The sequence below is a fragment of the Juglans microcarpa x Juglans regia genome, chromosome 4D (genome assembly GCF_004785595.1).
Source record: "Juglans microcarpa x Juglans regia isolate MS1-56 chromosome 4D, Jm3101_v1.0, whole genome shotgun sequence".
Lineage (NCBI taxonomy): Eukaryota > Viridiplantae > Streptophyta > Magnoliopsida > Fagales > Juglandaceae > Juglans > Juglans microcarpa x Juglans regia.
The window spans coordinates 9,954,569-9,979,069 of NC_054600.1; the positions used below are offsets into that span (position 1 = coordinate 9,954,569).

At 36.7% G+C, this 24,501-nt stretch overlaps 1 long non-coding RNA gene, 1 other non-coding gene and 1 pseudogene across 2 annotated transcripts; 2 read left to right on the top strand and 1 right to left on the bottom strand.

The window, feature by feature from the left end:
* The first annotated feature begins 3,817 nt into the window (after positions 1 to 3,817).
* LOC121261770 lies at positions 3,818 to 3,925 on the top strand. Its single transcript, XR_005939990.1, has one exon. It is a non-coding gene; the product is annotated as a small nucleolar RNA R71 (small nucleolar RNA).
* Positions 3,926 to 8,555: 4,630 nt separating this feature from the next.
* Positions 8,556 to 13,308, top strand: LOC121259050. The gene is made up of 3 exons (XR_005939503.1): positions 8,556 to 8,567; positions 9,736 to 9,737; positions 13,140 to 13,308. It is a non-coding gene; the product is annotated as an uncharacterized LOC121259050 (long non-coding RNA).
* Positions 13,309 to 13,629: 321 nt separating this feature from the next.
* On the bottom strand, positions 13,630 to 15,394 carry LOC121259049 (annotated as a pseudogene).
* Positions 15,395 to 24,501: the final 9,107 nt, after the last annotated feature.

The window sequence follows — 24,501 nt, forward strand, 5'->3', positions numbered from 1 at the left end:
CAAAAATTATGAACATCCTTAAACATATTAAGCCAATAAAATCCACTTTGCAAAATCTTTGCTGCAGTTTTGTTAGCTGAAAAATGACCACCACATGCTTCAAAATGACAAAAAGAAAAAACACTAGAAATTTCAGCATTTGGCACACATTTTTGAATTATTTGGTCTGAACAATATTTGAACAAATAAGGATCATCATAGAAAAAAAAAAATTTACCTCTGATTTGAACTGGCGGAGATCCTGGGCACTCCAATTAGATGAGGTTCTTCCTGTAACCAAAAAATTAACAATGTCAGTATACCAAGGTACAACACTAATTGAAAATAATTGTTCATCAGGAAAAGAGTCGAGAATAGATGTTGGTTGCTCTGTTTCAGCAATTGTGAGCCTAGACAAATGGTCAGCTACCACATTCTCAACCCCTTTCGTGTCCTTGGTAATAATGTTGAACTCTTGGAGTAAAAGTACCCATCTAATCAGTCTCAATTTTGTATCTTTCTTTGTCAATAAATATTTCAGCTTTGCATAATCGATAAAGATGACCATAGGAGAACCAAGAATATAGGCACAAAACTTTTCTAAAGCAAATACTATTGCACATAATTATTTTTTAGTAGTAAAATAAGTCTTTTGAGCGGCATTTAAAGTTTCACTTGCATAGTAAATGACATTAGGAAGTTTTTCCCTACGTTGTCCAAGCACAGCTCCTATAGCAAAGTCACTAACATCACACATAATTTCAAAAGAAGGTGACCAATCAGGAGGTTGAAGAAAATGGACAGTGGTTAGAAAGTTTTAAGTCGACAAAAAGCTTCTTGGCATTGGGATGTCCAATCAAAATCTACATCATGCATCAATAAGAGACATAGAGGCTTAGAAATAGAGCTAAATTCCTTAATAAACCTCCTATAAAAACCAACATGACCATAAAAAGATCTAATGTCTTTTATTATCTTAGGTGTCAGAAGCTTAGAAATCGACTCAATTTTGCTCTATCTACTTCAATTCCTCTACATGAAACAATATGCCCAAGTACAATGCTCTGTTGAACCATGAAATGACACTTCTCCCAATGAAGCAACAATTGCTTCTCTTCACACCTGTCCAAAACAGATTGCAAATTGGTTAAACAACTCTCAAATAAATCACCAAATACAGAAAAATCATCCATAAATACCTCTTGAATGTTCTCAATCATGTCACTAAAATGCTAAGCATGCATCTTTGAAAAGTTGTTGGTGCGTTGCATAAACCAAAAGGCATTCTCCTAAAGGCAAAGGTACTAAAAGGACAAGTAAAGGTTGTCTTTTCTTGATTCTTTGGTGCTATTTCCAGTTGACAGTAACTGGAGAATCCATCCAAAAAGCAATAAAAAGCATGTCCAGGAACTTTTTCTAAAATTTGATCAAGAAAAAATAATAGAAAATGGTCTTTTCGTGTGGCTGAGTTGAGTTTCCTATAGTCTATACACATCCTCCACCCCTTGGTTACACGTGCAGACACTAGCTCATCTCTCTCATTTTTCACTCAGGGTCACCCCAGATTTCTTGGGCACTACCTAAATAGGACTAACCCATTTGCTATCCAAGATGGGGTAAATAATACCCACATCAAGCAACTTTAGCACCTTATTTTTAACCACCTCCTTCATTGTGAGATTTAACCTTCTTTGCATTTGTCTAGAAGACTTTGCATCCTCTTCTAAATAAATCCTATGGGTACACACCAAGGGACTTGTACCTTTTATATCAGCTATTGTCCACTCAATGAACTTTTTATATTTCCTAAGGACATCTAGCAACCTATTTTCTTGTTCACTAGTTAAAGGATAAGAAATTACCATAGGGAATGTGCTTTGTGGTCCTAAGAAGGCATACTTCAGCTCCAATGGAAGAGGTTTGAGGTCCAAAGTTTGAGATTGCTCCTCTAAAGGCTTGAGAGTTGCTGTCAAGGGTGGAAGTTGCTCAAATTTTAATCTCTATGGTGATATAACTTGCTGACCCGTTGAGGAAACATGAGATGAGTCATAAACATTATCAAATAATTTTAAATCATCTTCCAATTCCTCTAAAGAATCAGTAAATTGAAGGTAAGATGCAAGATTTTTATCAAAGAAAGTTTCCAGCAAGTTCACTTCATGAACTTCCTCAACTTCTTGTGGGTGCTTGCAAAGATTGAAAATATTTAGTTCCAAAGTCATATTTCTAAAACTCCACTTCTACAATTTATAAGAGCATTAGAGGTGGCTAAGAAAGGTCATCCTAAGATAATAGGTGCTTGGAAGGTAGAATGAGTAGTCAATTGCATGTCAAGTACCACAAAGTCTACCAGGTAGTAGAATTTGTCTACTTGAACTAAAACATCTTCCACAACACCTCTGGGAATCTTAATAGACTGATCAGCCAGCTGCAAAGTGATAGAAGTAGATTTCAACTCACCCAACCCAAGCTGAATATAAACATTATAAGGCAACATATTCATACTTGAACTTAAGTCTAACAATGTTTGGCCAATTTTAGAACTCCCTATCATGCAACCTATGGTAAGAGATCCTGGGTCTTTGTATTTGGGAGGAGTGTTGGTTTGGATAATGGCACTAACCTACTCAGTAAGAAAAGCTTTTTTTTGCATATTCAATTTTCTTTTTACGGTGCATAAATCCTTTAAGAATTTACATAGGTAGGAACTTGTTGAGCAACATCTAATAGAGGGATATTAATCCTAACTTGCTTGAAGAACTCCAGGATTTTAGCTTAATGCTTATTTTTGTGCAAAGGGGCTAGCCTTTGAGGAAAAGGTGTGGGTATATTGCTTGGAACTTTTTCAGGTTCTAAGGGTTCTTGTACATCATTTTCAAAAGGAATTTAGAAGTTTTACCATTCTTTTCTACCCCTTGAGCTAGTATGCCAATCACCCTACCATTTCTCAAATTTGTAATAGCCTTGACTTGCTTGACATTAAAATCTTCCAGCTACACTTTGAATTTGTTGGTTTTGGCCTTGGGGGTTAGGTTGAGGTTTTGCAGGAACTTCCCTTTCTCGAGTACTCAAGGTTGTAGTCAACCTAGTGATTGAATCTCGGATGTCAGTGAGTGCTTGTGAATGTTGACTATTGATGGCAGCTTCGCTTTGCATGAATTGATGAAAATTTGTGGCCAGTCGCTAGACAGTTTCCTCAAGGTTCTTTTCCTGAGTTGGAAGCGTGTGGTTGACATATTAAGATGGTCCTGGCCCCCCTGGGGCTGTGTATGGTGCAAATTGTGAAGGTCCAATTGTGTTGGGCACAGACACAACAACTTGTTCACCCCTCCAACTGAAGTTAGGATGATTTCTCCATCCCGGGTTGCAGGTGTTCGAATAAGGACCTAAAAAAGCTTTAGAAACCATATTGACAGCATTAGATTGATCCAAGAGAACTTCCTTAAAGGCTGGGATGGTTGGGCAATCGTTAGTTGAATGCCCTTGGTCCTCAGAAATACTACAACTATTGGTCATTTGAGGTATAGCTTGTATCTCATTCACCTTCTTCAGTTCTATTGTTTCTAACTTCTTAGAAATCATAGCTAACCTAGCATTCAAATCATCTACCTCCTTCAAATTATATTTCCTGGCCCCCGAGATGGCCCTTGAATTTTTAGACCTATCATAAATATCATATGTATCCCATGATTGTGCATTTTTAGCTAGATAATCAAAATACTCGAAAGCTTCATCAGGTTCTTTATTAAGACATTTCCTATTACACTTGGTTTCCACAAATTGTCTCATTTTTTATTGCAAACCCTCATAGAAAAAACTAATAACACACCAATTCTCGTAACCATGGTGAGGGCATGCATTTAACAAGTCCTTGAATGTCTCTCAACACTGATGGAAGGTGTCAACATCTTTTTGAGCAAAATTCAAGATTTGTCTCTTTAAGGCATTAGTTCTATGCATCGGAAAAAACTTTTTCAGAAACTCGGTTCACATATCTTGTCAAATTCCTATAGTTCTAGGCCTCAAAGAGTTCAACCACATTTTAGCTTTGTCCTTTAAAGAAAATGGAAACAATTTTAGTCTAATCACTTCCTCAGTGCAAGTTTGATCCATGAAAGTTGAGCAAACTTCCTCAAATTCTTCTATATGCAAATATGGATTTTTCAGACTCCATGCCAAGAAAATGAGGTATTAAAGGTATCATTCCATGTTTGAAATTAAAAACATTTGCATTAAAAGGAAAAATGATGCAAGAAGGTGTGCTAGTCCTAAAAGGCTAAAGATACTCTCTAAGTGTCCTGTTGTGATAACAACCATCATTTCTTCATGCGTTGTGCTTTGTGTTTCAGAAATGGAACTAATGGAAGTGGTTGCAAAATCAGAGTATGTGAGTGACTTAGTCCCGACCAATCTATCCGTAGGATCACGAATCCAATTAGACATATGAATTCCACTGCCTCTCTAAATGTATTACAGTAGTAGGACTATGGACTTAAGTGCAAAAAGTAAAAATGAAACAAACTAAAGAAATGAAAGTTCAGAGGTCACCAAAGTTGTGAAAAGGTTCGCAACAACAGAAACTTCATCTCTGTAAAAGAAAATCACTCTAATAGACATAGATGCACCGGGCAACAGTGCCAAAAACTTGATGCTACTCCAGGATCTTATTCCACAGGGACAAAGGGTTTATGTCAAGTGTTGATGGAATGAAGTTCTAGTATATGAACAAATGAGGATTGCCATGAACATAGTTTTTGTATTATTAATACTACTGAAAATAAAATGTAAAATGGATTATGTACAAAGGTAGAAAAGGGTTTATGATTTGTAAATGAGAGGTGTCATTCTAAGATGGTATTTGCTAGTGTGAAATGTAAAATGAAAATTGAAATTTTGCAACAAAAAAAAGGGAACAAAGTTTGCAGTAGAAAATTATGATTTAATAAAAGAAACAAACACCTAGGCTTTAGGTCTTGCTTTAGTTGGTTATGATTCTTGCAATCTCAATCTCTATTAGTTTTCTCGATTACTAGTCTAGCCAACGTATTTATAATTGGAGGATCTGACTTTAGAAGTTCATTTGCAAAGTTCTTCAACATATTTTTTGAAATTCATAAATGGAAATAAAAATTCAAGTTAGCATTGAATCCTTGCATTCTTTCAAGCATCTGATGTGCCTTTTGTTCGCAACAAATCTTGAGCAAGAGATTCAAGCCATTTCTGAAACAAATTTATCCACAATGCAGTTAATGGAAATGAATAAGAGCAAAGAAGATTTCCATTGCAAGAAACCACAACCAATTCAACCTATTCCATCAGCTTAGGTTATAAAACTAGTTTTCCATACTCAATGTAAAAACAAATGTAAATACTCCAAAAAACATTGTTATTCAACAAAAACAATTCTAAGGAAGAAAATCCCCTTGTTAATGAATAAGAGCAAAGAAGATTTCCATTGCAAGAAACCACAACCAATTCAACCTACTCCATCAGCTTAGGTTATAAAACTAGTTTTCCATACTCAATGTAAAAACAAATGTAAATACTCCAAAAAACATTGTTATTCAACAAAAACAATTCTAAGGAAGAAAATCCCCTTGTTCTATTTAGAGAACAAAGCCCAAGAAAAACTCCAAAGTCTGGAAAAGAAAATAATAAAAACTCGCCTTTCGCTAACACCCCCAGCCTGTATATAGCCCTTTCCTCAAATACTCCTAGCCGCAATCCCGTATTTGCTGCTCGCTGGGACCACATCCTCATTCCTTTTCTTAGAGGCAAAAATTTGTGTATTCCAGGGGCCAATTTTCACGTTCGTATCACTCCCAGCGAAACCCACTTTCACTTTCACCTGCAATCCATCGTTTTTTGCCCAAGGACCACATCATTTCAGCCCCAATTTCCTTTCTTTGTTTTATTCTTGGGTCCACCTCTCTTACTTTTTGTTGTCCTTCATTCTTTCCCGTGCCTAAGTGCTCCACTCTAATTCCCTTAGGAAATATCGGCTGAAATGAGGAAATGAAACAAGTCCATGCCGTATGACTCTCTCTTTAATTTTCTTTCCAAAAATACCCTATAGCTTATAAACATAATATAAGTGTTCATCATTTGAAGGGCAAATATGAAACTTTTGTGTGCAAAATATTGGCATCAATTAATTTGGCATCCAGTACTAGAATTTGATGCATAATTAAGTGTTTAACTCTTTTGATGAGATAAATTACTAACTTAAACTACTTAATTATGCATTTCTAATGCAATCACAACAACACGAGGGTGGTAAAGGATTCGTATTTCAGACCCAAGCTGTTGAGGAGGGAAAAAACCTTCATCTTGTCACTCATGGGACGTCTGATTGCAACTAGGTGGTTGCACACAGTCTTGAAGCTTTGGAAGTGATCTTGCAGTGACGTCGTGGCTTCCTTCCTCATGTATGTCAATTCGTGAGTAAGTTTGAACTCCCTTTGTTGGGATTCTTGGGCATAGACTTCTTGAAGGGCTTGCTACACTTGATATGAAGTCTCAAGCCTGACCACCAAGCCAAGGGACTCCTCGGAGAGGGTACCGATAATCCATCCATTGAGTAGTCGGTCAGATTTCCTCCATCTTAGGTATGTATAACTCAATTCTTTGTGACTGGTTCTTGTGGCTTCGTCGGGGATGAGATCATCCTGTGGAGGGGAGGCAGCGTCTATGAGGTGTCCTATGAGGTCTTGGCTCTTAGCCAAGGCCACGACCTGCTCCCGCCATAGGGGTAATTCCCTTGGTTCAATCGTAAGGTCACAAAATTGTTGACCGAAAGTGAGATTGATGCCATGGGAGTAAGGATCTCTTGCTCGCACAAGGCTCTGATTGTGAAAAATTCTTACATGCCGTGAGAGTCTATTAAGAGTCCTTGTGTTATATATACATGTACAAAGAAGTATTTTGTGTAACATTACAAAGTTTGAAAAAGTAAATTAAGAGGATTCGGTGGATGTGATTTCCATTCTAGTGCATGTAGTCGTTGGGTGTAGAGTTTCCTTGTGTGGAATTGTATCCATTTTAGGAGTGTCTGAGCATTTTCCTTTATTTTACGTTGTCTGGTGACCTAACTTTTAAAATCTTGAGATAGCTCTCGAAGATTAATATTTTTACTTTTCATCTTAGATCTTTTCATTCCCAATCACTCGTAAATATATCACATTTACGCGGGTTCATATAGCAAGCACTTAAAATATGTCATATAGTATTAATTAATCGAGAATACATTGGAGCAAAAGCACACGACACTCGATGGAACTGCAGTATTATAATGGAGTGTTGGGAATTTGGACCTCCCAAATTCATCCCCTAGTATCCACCATTTGCAGAAATATCAAGAAAAATAAAAATAATAACAACACAAGAATTTATGTGAAAAACTCCCCAATTGGAGAAAAACTACTAGACCCAGACAAGAAAATCCACAATATGAGAACTTTTTCTCCTCACCCCAAGGACACCCACAAAGCATCCCCACTAGCAAAACTTTAACTCTCACCTCTTCCCTTTCTTACAAAAGGACAACAGAGGAATTTTTCTAGAGTCACAAGTTACTAGTTAAGCTTATGATAGGTGCACTTAACCAAGAGTCTAAGCCCTCTTATTTATAGTCCATGAGCCTTGCCCATTCCTCACTTCCCACCAATGTGGGACTCCAATGAGCATCACCCAAAAATCTCCACCTTGCGACTTTAGTTGATCCCACAGCCATGCTTCGGCTCAATGAAGATCTTCATAACTTATGCTATCATGCTCCACCATAAAAGCATACTCACTCAAAATAAACCAATTCCAAGCGTTTCACTTCAACCCATGTCGAAAACAACCTTGCTGAAAATTATGGTGTAACTTCCACATTTGGCTTTCCTTCAAGTTCATTAGCCATCGACATGAATTTCCACCACACAGCCTGCATTAATGCCAAACTAATGCCTGTGTGCAAACTTGTGGACCAGCTAATATTAGCACATCTCTATTATGGAAACCGGCCTACCATGAGATACATGTCCCTTTTCAAAAGACATCGTCTTCCATGGAAAGAGACACAATGTTAGCTTCATTACCAATATCTCCATTTACTGACTTAGAGCCACTTGCCAAACATGCTCCTTGTAGCCACTAGCCATTTCACCAGTTGCTAGTACCACTGCTAACTTCAGGAGTTGGTCTCTTTAACGCCTTGTGTAACCATGATTGAATCAAAGCATCCTTGACTTGAGCTTTCCACATGCCAAAATTGATTCTCCCATCAAATTTCTCCACCTCAAATCTGATAGGATTTCAAGCCCTACTTCCTGACACTGCCTTGATGAATTTTACTGTAGAAATGAATAGTACTCACTAAATAAGTTCCCAGGAAAGATTGAAGGGTCACAATGGACTGCTTAAATCTCATTCTCCTAGACAGAACTTCCTTAGACATTACATATCCACACTACCACACTAAAGCTTCTCCCCACCAAAAAGGACCAAGGATTTGATTGTAACACTCGAGCCCAACACGAAAGTTGTGTTCAATTTTTTTTTTCTTTTATATATGGAGGAAAAACCTATTTGAATTTTAGTGAGTATGTTTGGATATAGGTTACTGGTCCAATTTTTTATATTGTCGGAATATGAACTTTTATTAGGTTTGATATTTAGGTTTAGTTCAGTTAATATTTGTTGGAACAAGTGTAATTTTTTTCGTATCGAGCCGACATAGTTATGGAACGAATTAGACTATGTTTCGGCACTGTTTAGTTATGACCCTGCCACAAGTGATAATAATGGATACGGCCCAACAACTAGTTATAATAGTGGATACGGCCTAACCACGGGTTATAATAGTGGATATGACCCAACCAGGGGTTATAATAATGGATACGGCCTAGCCACAGGTTATAATAGTGGATACAGCCCTGCCACTGGTTAAAGTAGTGGTCTCTATTTTGAGTGCACACCTTGGTGACAGAGTGATTTATGTTCTGCTTGGCTATCCGCAGATGCACAATCCTACCACGGGGGTTATACATGGTCTCTGTTCTGATATGATGTTCTGATGATGATGATGATCATTTGTGCTATGCCAAAGGATATTTTTGAATGAAATCATTTCAGAATCTTCGCTATGATATTTTGATAACATGTTCTGCTTTAGCACTCTAAAAATGAAAATGTTTTGTTCTGCATTTTTATCTCTATAAATGCTTATGTTTACACACTAACATATGTTATCTACTTACTGAGTTGTTGATAACTCATCCCTTATCTCCAAACATTTTTCAGATAATCTTGATGGTTCTGTTGGAGAGTAAGAGTAGGCAGTATTAGAGAGGTTTGATGTTCACAGAGGAATAAGTCTTTGAGGATACAAGTATTTATTTGAGAGTCTTAGTTAGTAAATTGGTTATTTTCAGTTATTTTGATTTGATGAGTTAAGAATATTTTCGAGTCTTTTGCAGGGTTTCAATTTATTTTATTGAGAATTTCTTTATCGTCCTTATGAAGGAACACAGATAGTTGGTTTGAGTAAATGAATATTTTATGGAGTTTCTGGATTATTTATTGTTGTGATATTTGAGTTGATATTGAATAATAAGAGCTAACTCTCCGGACCCTGACGGGACCGGGGCGTTACAGTTGGTATCAGAGACAGGTTTGAGGTTCTGCAGACTATAAACGTTTGAGGTTTGGATATTTGTGGGTTTTGAAAGAAACTTCAGATTTGAGGTGTAGAATTTTAAAGAATAAGAGAAGTACCGAGTTGCAGGAACAAAGAAAGAGAGCTACTCCACATGGATCCTCTATTATGGATCAAGGGCCATGGAATAAGAGAAACAAAGGTGGCAACTCAAGTCAGAGACAGATGCAGGGATATCAATCGAATAACCCCTGCAAGTTTTGTAACCACGTACACACTGGGGAGTGTAGAAAGGAAAAGGCGGCATGTTTTCGATGTGGAAAGACTGGCAATTTCATCAGAGATTGCCCATTACTAAGGGAAGACAACAAGAAGCCCAACCTACCTCCAGGTTCCAGATAGAATTGACAACTAAGGATGTTGAGGACAATAACAATGCGATCACAGGTACCCCACTCTTTTTCTTCTTGAAAACTTTCTGTTTTAGTTGAGCTTGGATTAATCATGCTTGCATGGAACTTTTCTAGTTGTATAGCTTAGATTATTGAAGTTGGTTGAAGAGGTTTTTCAAAGGGATTAGACATAATATTTTATATCTACAAGGCTCTAGCTTTAGGTATTTGATGGGTTAGTATGTGTTTTGGAAGCGAGAAGTTTAGGAAAATTTTATGGTTGAAAGTAGATTTTTTTTTAGGATTTGAGAATTAGTGAATTAAAGTTATTCAGGACTAAAATTTGGAACTTTTTATTGTACTTTATTCAGAGTGTTTAAATATTATTTTGGGAGTTCTCTTTTAATTATTTGAGAGGTTTAGCACAAAAAAACATTATGCTTGTAAATCTATGGTTGAGATTCATACTTTTAGGTTTGGATTCAAGTCATGTTTGATTTCAACATTTGGATTTTGGAGATTGTTGAGTTGAAGAATATTAGAAACTTAGGATTTTTGAAATATGAAGGATTAGTATAGGCTTGACTTTTGATGCAGTAAATTTCGAGGACAAAATTTTTTTAAGTGGGGGAGGATGTAACACTCGAGCCCAACACGAAACTCGTGTTCAATTTTTTTTTTCCTTTATATATGGAGGAAAAGCCTATTTGACTTTTCGCGAGTATGTTTGGAAATAGGTTACGGGTCCAACTTTTTATATTGCTGGAATATGAACTTTTATTAGGTTTGATATTTAGGTTTAGTTCAGTTAATATTTGTTGGAACAAGTGTAATTTTTTTTGTATCGAGCCGACATAGTCATGGAACGAATTAGACTAGTTTGGACGTAAGTCAAGGCCCAAATATTTTTTTAACGAGCCCTAAAGCCAAACTGGTGAGATCACGCCATGCACACCTCTTCTTATTTTTCCTAGGGTTTCAATAACCTATTTAGGCATATCTCATGCACGTATAACTTCCCAGAACTAGGGTTGCTCTTCATGCCCGTTTGTCCACACTCTTGCACTAATGCACGTCTCTCCCTTTTGTTTCTCTAGGGTTTTTATCATTTTTTTTTTGTTTCTATACTTATTCACCTTCAACACGTCCTCACAATCGCTTGAAGACCAGCAGTCGCATCCCCTGGCGTTAACCACGGGACCACTGTGGAATAGCCACGTAGCACCCCAACCACTGCCAAGATCAAGCCCAGCCTGAAACACACGAACTACATCCCCTGCAGGACGAAAACCACCATGTGAAAGCACTACCCAGCCCACACTCAGACTCTATATTATCACAGCATAACCACCACCACCACCACCGTCCAGCCGTTGATAGAAACACTACCCACGAAATACTCAATTTTTGACCCCCGAAACAGAGGAAGTAGTCTTCCCCATCGTGTGCTACCAACCTGCCACCCTAAGCCGCCAACCTCTTCCATGTCATCGCCACTGCACAGAGAGCATCGCCGGGGGCTGCACTCCATCCAAGTCCGTCACTCTTCTCTCGTGTTCTACCGCCACCCCCAACACTATAAACAACTGCCCAGCTCACCGCCTTCTTGCCCTCCATCGCTCTACGACGATTGTTAATTTTTCGGCATTGTTGAGGAAATTTTTGAAAAAGTTAAGAAGTCCGGATAAGCGGAGTTTCTATGCTAGACTTTGGATAAAATAAAAATGAATTGAGGTTAATTTGTGAAAATGTGCATTATATGTTTTGAAAAGAAATGTGAAAATAACATCAGGTATTTGTTTGTCATTACTCATTGAACTCTGATGAAAGAAAAAGTATTTTTGTCATGACTAGTGTAGACATGAGCTTATTTTTGGCATTCTATTTCTGACCTATGCAAAAAGAGCGAATATAAAAATTTGTGCATAATTATATAAATTTGCTTTAGATCTGCTTTGATTATGAAGATTATATAATTTTGTTCAGTACTCTGTTTGGATAATATGTAATTTCTAAAAACCTTTGGCATGACTCTCTGATTCTAAATTTGATTATGTTTCCTCACTGTTCAGTTACGGCCCTACCATGGGTGATAATAGTGACATACGGCCCAACCACGGGTGATAATAGTGGATACGGCCCAACCACAGGTTATAATAGTGGATACGGCCCAGCCACGGGTTATAATAGTGGATACGGCCCAGCCACGGGTAATAATAGTAGATACAACCCAACCACGGGTTATAATAGTGAATACAGCCCAGCCATAGGTTATAATAGTGGATATGACCTTGCCACGGGTTAAAGCAGTGGTCTCTGTTTTGAGTGCATACCTTGGTGACAAAGTGATTTATGTTCTGCTTGGCTATTCGCAGATGCACAACCCTACCACGGGGGTTATACATGGTCTCTGTTTTGATATGATGTTTTGATGATGATCATCATCATTTATGCTATGCCAAAGGATATTTTTGAATGAAATTATTTCTGAATCTTCGCTCTGATATTTTGATAACATGTTCTACTTCCGCACTCTGAAAATGAAAATGTTTTGTTTTGCATTCTGATTTCTATAAATGTTTATGTTTACACACTAACATATGTTTTCTGCTTATTTAGTTGTTGATAACTCACCCCTTATCTCTAAACATTTTTTAGATAATCTTGATGGTTTAACTAGAGAGCAAGAGTAGGCAGTATTAGAGAGGTTTGATGTTCACAGAGGAATAAGTGTCCGAGGGTACAAGTATTTATTTGAGAGTCTTAGTTAGTAAATTGGTTATTTTCAATTATTTTGATTTGATGAGTTAAGGATATTTTCGAGTCTTTTGGAGAGTTTCAATTTATTTTATTGAGAATTTCTTTATCGTTCTTATGAAGGAACACAGATAGTTGGTTTGAGTAAATGAATATTTTGTGGAGTTTCTGGATTATTTATAGTTGTGATATTTGAGGTGATATTGAATAATAAGAGCTAACTCTCTGGATCCCTATGGGACCATGGCGTTACAGTGATGCCACTTGTTGGGAATTTAGATCGCCCAAATTCACCTCATAGGATCCACCCTTTGCCAGAATATCAAGAAAAATAGAGAAATAATAACAATACAAGAATTTACATGTAGAACTCCCCAATTGGAGAAAAACCACCAGACCCAGAGAAGAAAATCTACTATATTAAAAATTGTTACAATCACATAATTTTTCTCCTCACCCCAAGGACACCCACAAACCTTCCTCACTAGCAAAACTTTGACTCTCACCTCTTACCTTTCTTACAAAAAGACAACATATGAATTTTTCTAGAGTCACAAGTTACTAGTTAAGCTTATGATTGGTGCACTTAACCAATATAAGAGTGTCTGAGCATTTTCCTTTATTTTATGCCGTTTGGTGACCTACCTTCTTAAATCTTGAGATAATCTTTGAAGATTAATATTACTACTTTTCATCTTACATCTTTTCATTCCCAATCACTCGTAAATATAGCACATTTACGTGGGTTCATATAACAAGCACTTAAAACATGTCATATAGTATTAATTAATCAGGAATAGTACATTGTAGGAAATGCACACGACACTCGATGGAACTGTAGTATTATAATGGAGCTAATCAGGAGTTAGTCTTCCTACAATTCTTTCTACTCTCTCCCCTTGAACCTGTCAATGGAGAAATATTTCCCATCTTAATCATGGACTGGGCAAACTGCTCGAAGAACTGCTCTTTGTTTTCTAAATATATCTTCACCAATTCCATGGATACTTCGTTCTTTGTGAGAAGAACTTGATCAGAGCTTAAAAGGCCTTTAGAAAACAACAAGTTCTTGAAATAGCTGTTGTTGAATTTTGTTGGGCTGACAAAGTCCAAGAAAAATAGGTTTTGATCACCACCTGGTTCTCAATTGGGCAGCATATGATTGATCAAATGTGATGTCGGGTAGCCCATTACCTGACTAGTTGTAGAGTCTCTGCATGAAACTTGTGCACTTGGCATTTCCTATCGTATGGCTCCCTGCATAACAATTATTCAAACTTCAATCATCTTTTTGCCATACTAAATTAAACTAGGTTAATTTAGATGGTGACTTCGTTTTGAAGTTAAACCAGGTTAATCACGTATGTTCTGGGTAATTTAGATTCCTCCACATCTATTCCATTAACTATTTATCCTTAAATTAAGGACCCAGATTATGGTTTGGCACAATGGTAGGTTTAAGCTAGCTCTTTAAATATTACCGGATAGCGCAACAAGATCAACGACATTAAGTCCTCGTCGCTTGAACTTGGTGATGATAGTCTGGAATGTGTTGTTTGGAGGAGGGATGTTGTTGTTTGAGCCATTCAAGCTTGCACCTCTGGAGTCCCCTTCTTCCTAATGGAACCTCCCAGCTGGGTCCACCAGTCTGCATATTCAAAACATGGTCAAATTCTGATTATACACACACATGTTGGCTAGCCAAAAGTTGCTTTTAGGTAAAAGTATATTGTCCTCCAACAAATTATAAAGTTTTTACATTTTGTACCTCAAGCTAACAAAATTCACAGATTGCATGTTCAGACTTTAAAAATTATGCTTGTTGAGGTGAAAGAAAAAAAGGTCGTGGCACAATCTTAACTATAAAAAATGTAAATGGACTGAGCAAAAAACTCATTTTCTTTTATATAGTTTAGGGATGAAAAGTATATTTTCGCTTATTTCTGTCATGCAGCAAGATTATGACAAGGCTATAAAAATGTGTCACTTGACTAGAACAGTGGGAGTCTCTAGCAACTAGAGCCACAATATCAGCACAAGATACTATAAGTGGGCACTCTTTCTCCTAAGCAGATTTTATCTCGTCCAGAATTTCAAACCCTCGAGCAAAGTTCCTGTTTGGGTTTGACCTCTTCTCACTGATTATGTTTCTGTTGCTGTCCAACAATAGGGATGCGTCGCAGCCCTGCAAAATATGAAGAGTTTTTTGGATATAAGTTGACATGCATGCATGGATAATGCAGTGTAGTCTTTATAACCTGTTAAATGAGATGAGTTTTGGGAAGTTGGAAGACCTGGACAAAACAGTCGTGGAAATGGAGCCTAAGCAATGAAGCTGCCATGCGAGCTTCTTTGGCCACAGCCTTGGCCACTATGGACTTCACAATCTGTTGAGCTATTGGGCATGAGTGATCATAAAATTGTGGGTAGAGGTAACCCCTATGGGTCTTGTCAGAGAAGCAGTGAAGGGGAGCAAAGGCAAAAAGAGAAAGAACTAAGAAAGGGTTCGTAAACTGAGACATTATTATTATTGTCTCTCTCTTTTTGTCCCAAAACTTTCAAGATCAAGACTCCTCTTTGTATAAAACACTCAGAGAAATGTTCAGGACCTGCTATGATGAAAGCTGATGAATGGCATTAGGGGGATTTATGTTAGAGATAGTGATCAAGATCCAACTAATTCCGAGATTACTGCTGTTTTGAATTCAAATAACTCTGTTGAAGATAGATAGCTAATATTTTGTTGTACTTATCCATAGTCTATACTTATATGTAGTTTACACTTATTTGTAATTTAAACACTTGTAGATTGTCTATATATTTTCCGAATGGAATACGACTGCAATCATCTTGTTAGAACCTTCTTAATTTACTTTCTAACTTGGTATCAGAGCTTTCAAGCTCACGTTGCTTTCTCGATCCATAATGGCCTCATCATCTACATCTATTGTGCCTCCCTTTGTCATTCCAAACATCACCCCTTTGGTATCTGTCAAACTTGATAGAACCAATTATCTCAACTTGACTACTCAATTGGTTCTAGTTTTAAGAAGTCATGACCTCTTAAGCATTGTTGATGGCTTTGAGGCTTGTCCTTCTCACTACCTGCTTGACTCAACTGGTAAATCCACTTCTAATATCAATCCAGCATATGTGGTTTGGCAGAAGAAGGATTAGTTCATTTTGGCATGGTTGAATGCCACACTAAGTGGGAAAGTTTTATCCACTGTGTATGGACTCACTACCTCTAAGTAAGTTTGGAATGCACTGGCCAGCAAGTTTGCTCCTCAATCACGATCTCAAATTTCTCATCTAAAATGTCAACTACAGACTCTGCAGCAAGGATCCAAATCCTTCTCTGACTATTTACTTACAGCTAAGAGTGAGTCTGATCAACTCTCAGCTGTTGGTAAACCTGTTGATGAAGAAGATTTAATCTCATATGTTGTCGGAGGAGGACTTAATACAGTCTATAATACCTTTATTACATTTCTCAGTTTTGCAACCCATGATAACTCCATTTCTTTTGATGACTTTCAAGCTGAATTCCTTCTGAAGGTACTCAATTGGCCTTCTTCACTAATAAACAAAAACCCCATCATGACAAGAAACCAAAATTCCCAAACCAGAAAAACCAACACTTCTCTGGACCTCCCACCAAGTTCAACTCCTCTTCTCATACCTCTAAATCTCAGTCGTCCAATCCACCTTTCTTCACAAACAAATTTCCACCTTGTCAAATATGTGGCAAGACCAGTCATCAAGCACTTGATTGTTACCATCGTATGGATTTTTCTTACCAAGGCAGGCATCCTCTATCACAATTGGCAGCCATGGCAGCTCATACTCATGTTGAGCAAGAGAATGAACAGCCTTGGTATCTGGATAGTGGAGCCAATAAATTACATCACTGCTGTTCTTGAGAACTTAACCTTGCAGCAACAGCTCTACCATGGAAGTGACAAAGTGACAGTAGGCAATGGGGGAGGTTTGCTCATCACCAATATTGGTTCCTCTTTGCTCTCTAACTCCAAAATAAATTTTCATTTAAACAATATCTTATGTTGCCCTCATGCTTCCTCTAATCTCTTATATATCCAACGTTTTTGTAATGATAATAATTATTATTTCATTCTCACTGCAAATCACTTTCTTGTGAAGGATCTGCAGACCAAGGAAATCCTCCTCCGAGGGCCGAGTAAAGCTGGTTTGTACCCTATGTACTTGAAGCAGCTCAAATTCAATAATTACCTCCTAAAGCTGCTCTATTGTCCACCTTTATTGCACTACTAGGTGTCAAAGCTCCTATTCAAGTCTGGCACTCAAGATTGGGTCACCCTTCAGAATCTATTGTTTCAAAACTAGTCAAGAGTTCTATGTTGCCAATTTCTGGTTCAGCCAAGTTCAAATAGTTATGTGAGTCATGTCAAGTAGCCAAGAGTCATAAACTTCCATTTGTCGAGTCCAATAACAGGTCCACCTCTCCTCTTGAGTTAATACACTTAGATCTGTGAACCTCCCCTATAACTTCAGTTAGTGGTTGTAAATTTTATATTTTGTTTATTGATGATTTTTCCAGATTCACATGGTTGTTTCCATTAAAATTCAAATCTGAAGCATTTAGTTGCTTTCTTCGATTCAAATGCCTTGTTGAAAACCAATTTTCCAGCAACATTAAACAACTGCTAATAGATAATAGTGGTGAATATTTATCAACTGTTTTCCAAGATTACCTCTCTAAACATGGCATTTTGCATAAACTCACATGTCCCTACACCTCTAAGCAAAATAGCATTTTAGAAAGGAAGCATAGACACATCCCAGAAATTGGTCTCTCCCTTCTAGCTTAATCCCATGTTCCAAACTCCTATTGGGTTGATGCTTTTCTCATAGCCACTTATCTTATAAACAGACTTCCCACCCCTGTCCTATCCAATTAATCCCCATACTTTTACTCTCTTTTACAAGGAACCAGATTACTCTTTCCTTAAAACCTTTGGATGTTTATGTTTTCCACTTCTCAAGTCCTATAATCCACATAAACTAGCCTTTAGAAGTAAGAAATGTGTGTTCCTTGGTTATAGTGCCAATCAAAAAGGCTATCGATGTCTTGATCCTCAATTTAAACGAGTCTATATTTCTAGACATGTAATCTTTGATGAATTTAATTTTCCTCTCAAACTGCACAGGCTACAGATGCTGTTTCTCCACCCTTGCAGGATCATTTCCTTGGTTCAATGACTCCTCCAAAACTAGGTTCTTTCTATCCTTTATCCTCTATTTCTGTTCCATCTTTTTCACATCCTCATATTGCACCCACATTGGATACTACAGACACTGTTTCATCTCCTTCACCCATCTTTAACAACCCCCTACCTCAGAGTTTACTACTGCCCCTTCCAATATTGACTTCCCTTCCAATGACAGTCCATACAGTATGCTTGAATCTGAAACCAACAATCCTCAGTCAATTCCTGAACCTCCATCCATCCCTTCATCTAAAATCATCACTCGATCTCAGACCAACTCCTTAAAACCTAAGCAATTCCCAGATTATAAACTCTATTACTCCGCTAAGCATCCTCTCAAAGCCTTTTTCACCCTCTCCTTGTCCTCTGAACCTAGAACTTTCAAATAGGCAATGAGGGACCAGCATTGGATGACTGCACTGCAAGCTGAATACAATGCTCTATTGGCTAATAAAACTTGGACACTTTGTCCAAGGCCTAGTCATAAAAAGGTACTGAGGAACAAGTGGGTATTTAAAGTGAAACAAAAATCTAATGGTACTCTTGACAGGTACAAAGCAAGATTGGTAGCTAAAGGTTTTGATCAAGTTGATGGAGTTGATTTTAATGAGACTTTCAGCCCTGTTATAAAGCCTGCTACAATCAGGTTGATTCTAGCCTTGGCAGTTCATCATGACTGGTTTATTAGACAACTTGATATTTCCAATGCCTTTCTCCATGGCTATCTTGAAGAGGAGATTTACATTGAGCAACCTCAAGGTTTTGAAGATCCCCACCTATCTGATCATGTTTGTCTTCTTCACAAATCCATATATGGTCTTAAACAAGCTCCTCGAGCTTGGTTCTTGCAGCTGTCTCAGGTTTGATTGGAACTAGGGTTCATTGGTTCCACAATGGATGCATCTTTATTTACCTTTCATCATGATAGCATCTGTATCTTTGTACTTATATATGTAGATGACATCATTGTCACTAGCAACACATCATCTTCTATTGATACACTTATCTCTAATCTCAGTTGTGAGTTTGCTGTCAAAGATCTTGGTCCATTATCATACTTCTTAGGCATTCAAGTCACCAATACAGCTAATGGTCTGCATCTTCATCAAGGTAAGTATGTTGTTGACTTACTGCATTGTATGAAGATGGTTGGTGCTAAACCAGCATCCACACCATGCACTACAAGTGGCAAGTTATCCAAGCTATCAGGTGATCCACTTGATGATCCTATAGAATATAGAACAATGGTGGGAGGCATTCAGTATTTGACTCTCACTAGGCCAGATTTATCCTATAGTGTCAATCAGTTGTGTCAGTTTCTATATTGTCCAAGAACCACTCATCTTACAGCTACTAAGAGAGTTCTACGATACAAGGTGGGTTGCTAAGAAGCAACCAGTTGTGGCTAAATCCAATACTGAAGCAGAATATAGATCAATGGCTCTTACAGTAGCCGAAATATATTGGTTGAGAATGTTGTTTAAAGAACTTCACATACCCCTGACCACAGTTCCTTGCCTTTGGGTTGACAATATTAGTGCTTTAGCACTCTCTTCCAATCCAGTATTTCATACTCGAACTAAGCACATTGAGGTAGATTATCACTTTATTCGTGAGAAAATCTTCAACAAGGACATCCAAGCAAAATATATTTCAACTGCTGCACAACCTTCTGATATTTTCACCAAAGGTCTTTCTTCATCTCAGTTTCAGTTGCTTCGTGACAAGCTGATGGTTTGTGACCTTCCCATCACCTTGAAGGGGGCTTTTAGAGATAGTGATCAAGATACAACTAATTCCGAGATTACTACTGTTTTGAAGTCAAACAACTCTGTTGAAGATCATATCTAGATTAGCTAATATTTTGTTGTACTTATCTATAGTCTATACTTAGATGTAGTGTACACTTATCTATAATTCAAACACTTGTACATTGTCTATATATTTATTGAATGGAATACGAATGCAATCATCTTGTTCCAGCCTTCTCAATTTACTTTCTAACTATTTATAGGGGAAACTTTTTGTAGACATTTCACAAAGTTCTACGTAATTAAGATAGAGAGAGAGAGAGCAAAAAACTGGGAAGGGAACAAAAAAGTTGGAGTTGGTATCTATCAAGCTTTACATTAATGTCAAAGAAAAAGGAACCCCAACAAGTAACAAGAGACTTGGAGTGGGTAAGTAGCTTTTCCAAGCATGGGCTTGCTTTTTCATCATGATATCCAAGAAACTCCTAGCTTGATCCTTAAAGTCAATGCATCAGCTATAAGTTCCCTTATTTTAACAGAAAACAGCAGTCCATTGGGTCGTAGATCGTTCTTATAAAACCGGTGGAAGGAAAGGTCTAAATCAAGAGCTCTGCTTCTTAATCAGCATTATATTAATTTTACGATACTCAATTGATTAAAATCACTAAAAACGTGTCCTCTAGTCATGAGCTTTAATTCTTGTTTGTTGTACAGATTAATCTAGAAGTTTACAAGTTGGTCAACCTGCAGTACTGCATCTATTTGTTTTTGGGTCAGGAGATGAAAGACATTATCATGAAATAGAGAATTCAGGATGGTGCCAATAGTGGTTCGATGTTGACTCACCTGCTCTGTTGACAACACGAATGAACTCAAAAATTATTGGTGCCATCCAAGTGCGACTATGTAGGAAAGTAAACCGGAAGCCAACTAAAAAAATAAAGCCTTTACAGCGAGCTGAATCTTTCATGTTCTTGGCACCTTAAACTATTTCTGTTTACCATGTTTTTTTTTTTTCAGTCGACCATGGCCGTTTCCTAGGATCATCTTGTACAACTAATGTGGGCTATATGTTCGTCTATGCCTTCCGTATTGTTGAAATAGAGAGGGTTTCGGACAAAATAATACATGTATATATTCCGTGTATAAAACTGAACAAAATAGGCCTATATATAGTTGAATATGGCCAAAGAAATAAGGAAATACAATGAAGGAGGAAATATTCTAACCTAGAGTAATTACAAGACATTAAGAATATTAGCATAGAAAAATGAAATTATTTAGGGACGAACTAAATTTCATATCTAAAAGTAATTTTTTGAGATGAAATTTAAATTTAGTCTAAAAAAATTGATGATTTTACAAAACCGTTCGGCCGAATAAATATCCAATCAAACAGGATCTTCTGTAACAAATTAGATCGTCTCAAAATGTTTTGTCCGTTCGAACAAACAAATCTTGGCGGACAAGTAATTTATTTTGTCAGGAAAAGTTCAAAACCGTTCGAACAGAAAAGATTTGGTTGCAAAATCTGGTGGGAAGGTTTCTAGACCGTTTAAACTGAACATATTTAGTTTGGATATATTCAAACACCACATTTATATATTCGAATATATAATATTAATCTCGGTGCATAACTCAAAATATAAAATATATATATCATATACACCAATTAATAAATTAATTTTATGTATTTAATTTAAAAATATTTTAATGATTTCTTTTATGTTAAATAAATTTTTAGTTAAATAAATATTATCAGCCATACACCACATAATATAAATAAATAAATAAACCAGAAAAGACAAAAAATATTTAATTCATAATTAAAGCAAATTATCAAAACTTCATATATTGTCCATAACTATAACAAAAAAATATAAATAAAAAATAGAAACTATTGTGATGCTCTGCACACATCCTCGACTGCAGTTAATCGTCTCTCTACCTATGTCAGTCGAGTATTGAGCGTGACATGAGTTGCATTATTGGCATGAATCTCTATACTTAATTCAGAGATGCTAGCATTAATCTCTATACGTAACTCAGAAATGCTGGCAGTAATCTTTGTATGCAACTCAGACATGGCAGTATGCACTACATCGATCACCGCTAATGTGTGTATGCCGATCTCAGCATGCAGTATGTTGGTCATCTCCATGCGAGTAGATGTGTGTGATGCCTCGGCCAGTGTAGATGTCTTACCAGCAGATACTCAAGGATCTCCCGGCTGTGCATCTTTCTGAATATTAGCCTAGTCAGGAACAGATCCACAAAAATGAAGTCTCGAGTGTCCCGTGCTCCATGACAAGGTGGTGTTGTTGATCAGTCTCATCGGCTCTTGTGCACACTCGACAACATCTGGCATGACCCCGAAATATAACAAAAATCGAGTGATCAGAATCTTGAACGGTAGATATCTGTCGTAATGTACCAAACCTCTAATCGGATCATCTCAAATATATACCCCACGAGATCGATCGGAATGCCATGAGCGACCCGTATCATAAATTTTGCTCGATCCATACCAACCTCAGTCTTTTACTGCCGAGAGTCAATATTGTTGGTGATTATCAGATTCATGATCTTGAAGAAAGAAGATAAATCTATCTGGTTAATACTCTTCGTCCCATCGTATACTCGAGCATCTAAACCAACAATTAGGTCTCTGGCATCACCTGAAGGATCAAATTCTCTAGGCGCCAGGTTTGGATAGGCATCGACCATCCTAGGAATATTGAGATATGCAACGAGTTTGTCCACTGAAAATATAACAAGAGCTCCTTAGACACAGATATTGTATGCCCCTCCATTGTTTGGGCTGGCACCACTGAACTCTTTATAGAACTCAGGAATAATGTTAATATATGAAATGAGCTCCATTGTTTCTTCTCGTTGATCTAGGATTGATGCCCAACTACGATCGTTGAATACTAATGGGAGGGAATGACCTTCTCATATAAGAGTCACAAAATCAGATAGTTTTACCTGCCGCTCTAGTAAAATATTCCGCTCTCGAACTGTTTGGATAGAAGGTTCGCTTGATTTGCCACATTTACATCTCCTATAAGACATTATTATGAACCTGAAATTTAAAAAATAATATATATATATTCAACATTAGTGATAAAATCTAATATGAGAAAAAATTCACAAAATTATATACTAATAGTAATTTAATAAATTAATTGACAGAACAATTTAATAAAACAATGAAAATAAATTAATAAGTTAATATAAAATACTTGGTTCGAACAGTATCTGTAGTGGTCGAACAGACACTATAACGTTTGAACGTTCAAAAATGTGGCTGAACAAAAAACATCTTGTTTGGTTCAAACCGTTCGAACGTCACAAAAGTGTTCGACCGGACATGTTAAACCCGTTCGAATGTGTTCGAATGAAAAACAGATCGAGCTTGCCCATTGCTGAGTCAACTCAATGGCGATGAAAACACTTAAAAATACATCGATTCGATGAGTTTTTTCGACAAAACACATCTTACTCTTCATTTCTATACATCCTACAATGGATTTGTGGTGTTCTAAGGTACCTATTGATGGAAAAATATAATTTTTCTAGAGAAAACGAATAAAAAGATAAAACGATAAAAATAAACGGTAAAATAATTTATAAAGAGCATACCTTCACTTAGGAGGAAGAGTGTTCGAGATGGGTATTCATTTTCATTTTATTTCTAAATCAATTATTGATTCTATTTTATATATATATATATATATATATATATTGTGTAAGTGTTTATTGGAGAAATCTATACTATAATATAGGTGTTTATTGGATTAAATTCAAAATATATGTTGTATATTTGTCATGTTTTGTATATATAGTTGTTATTCGAAGTATATATGTTGTATATTTATAGTGTTTTTTGAATATAAGTTTGTGATGTTTTATCGGTCCGAAAAAAACTTTGATGTTGACCAAGTAAGACAGCGAAAAGAGTTTTCTATATTTTTCCAATAAGTACGTCCACTTGGTGCTCAGCATGATTATGATTTGTGTGTAAAAGAGTTCGAGAAATCTCAGTGGTATGTGCTAAACAATTGCCCTGAGATAGAGAGTCACTTGAAGTAAGTTTAAATTAATTGTTAATTAATCATTGAATTTACTTACTAAACAATAATACGAATGTACATATTGTTGGTAGTTTTTAATTTCAGTGATCATATTAACGTGCTCAAAGAATTGGGAGTAAATGATATAGACCAAATACATGAACAAGAGTTCTCGAAATGGTTCGAACAACGGGTAATGATATTAATACATATGTGATTTTGCACTAACTTAAAAAATAGATTGGATTGTTAACGGTTGAATGTTTATGTTTTATTTAATATGATAGGTTGTACAAATGCATGCGAGTAATCCGAACGATATATCATACGAACTATGTGCACTCGCGCGTGGTCCCCTGCTCGATATTCTGCATGTATTTTTCGAGGAAGTAGGTATCACACAATTAATCGAGAACTTTATTGGAAAACACAAAATAGTGGTATCCTTGTCGAATGGAGACGTGATGGAGACAACGTTGATTTCTATGGAGTTATTGTAGATATAATTGGAATGAGATATGTGGGGAAGTTTGTGATTTATATATTTAAGTGTGATTGATGGGATTTAAGCAATCCTCGAAGGGAAAAATGTCACGATGAATATTTTCTGAGTATTAATACATCAAAAAAATGGTATGAATATGATCTTTTTAT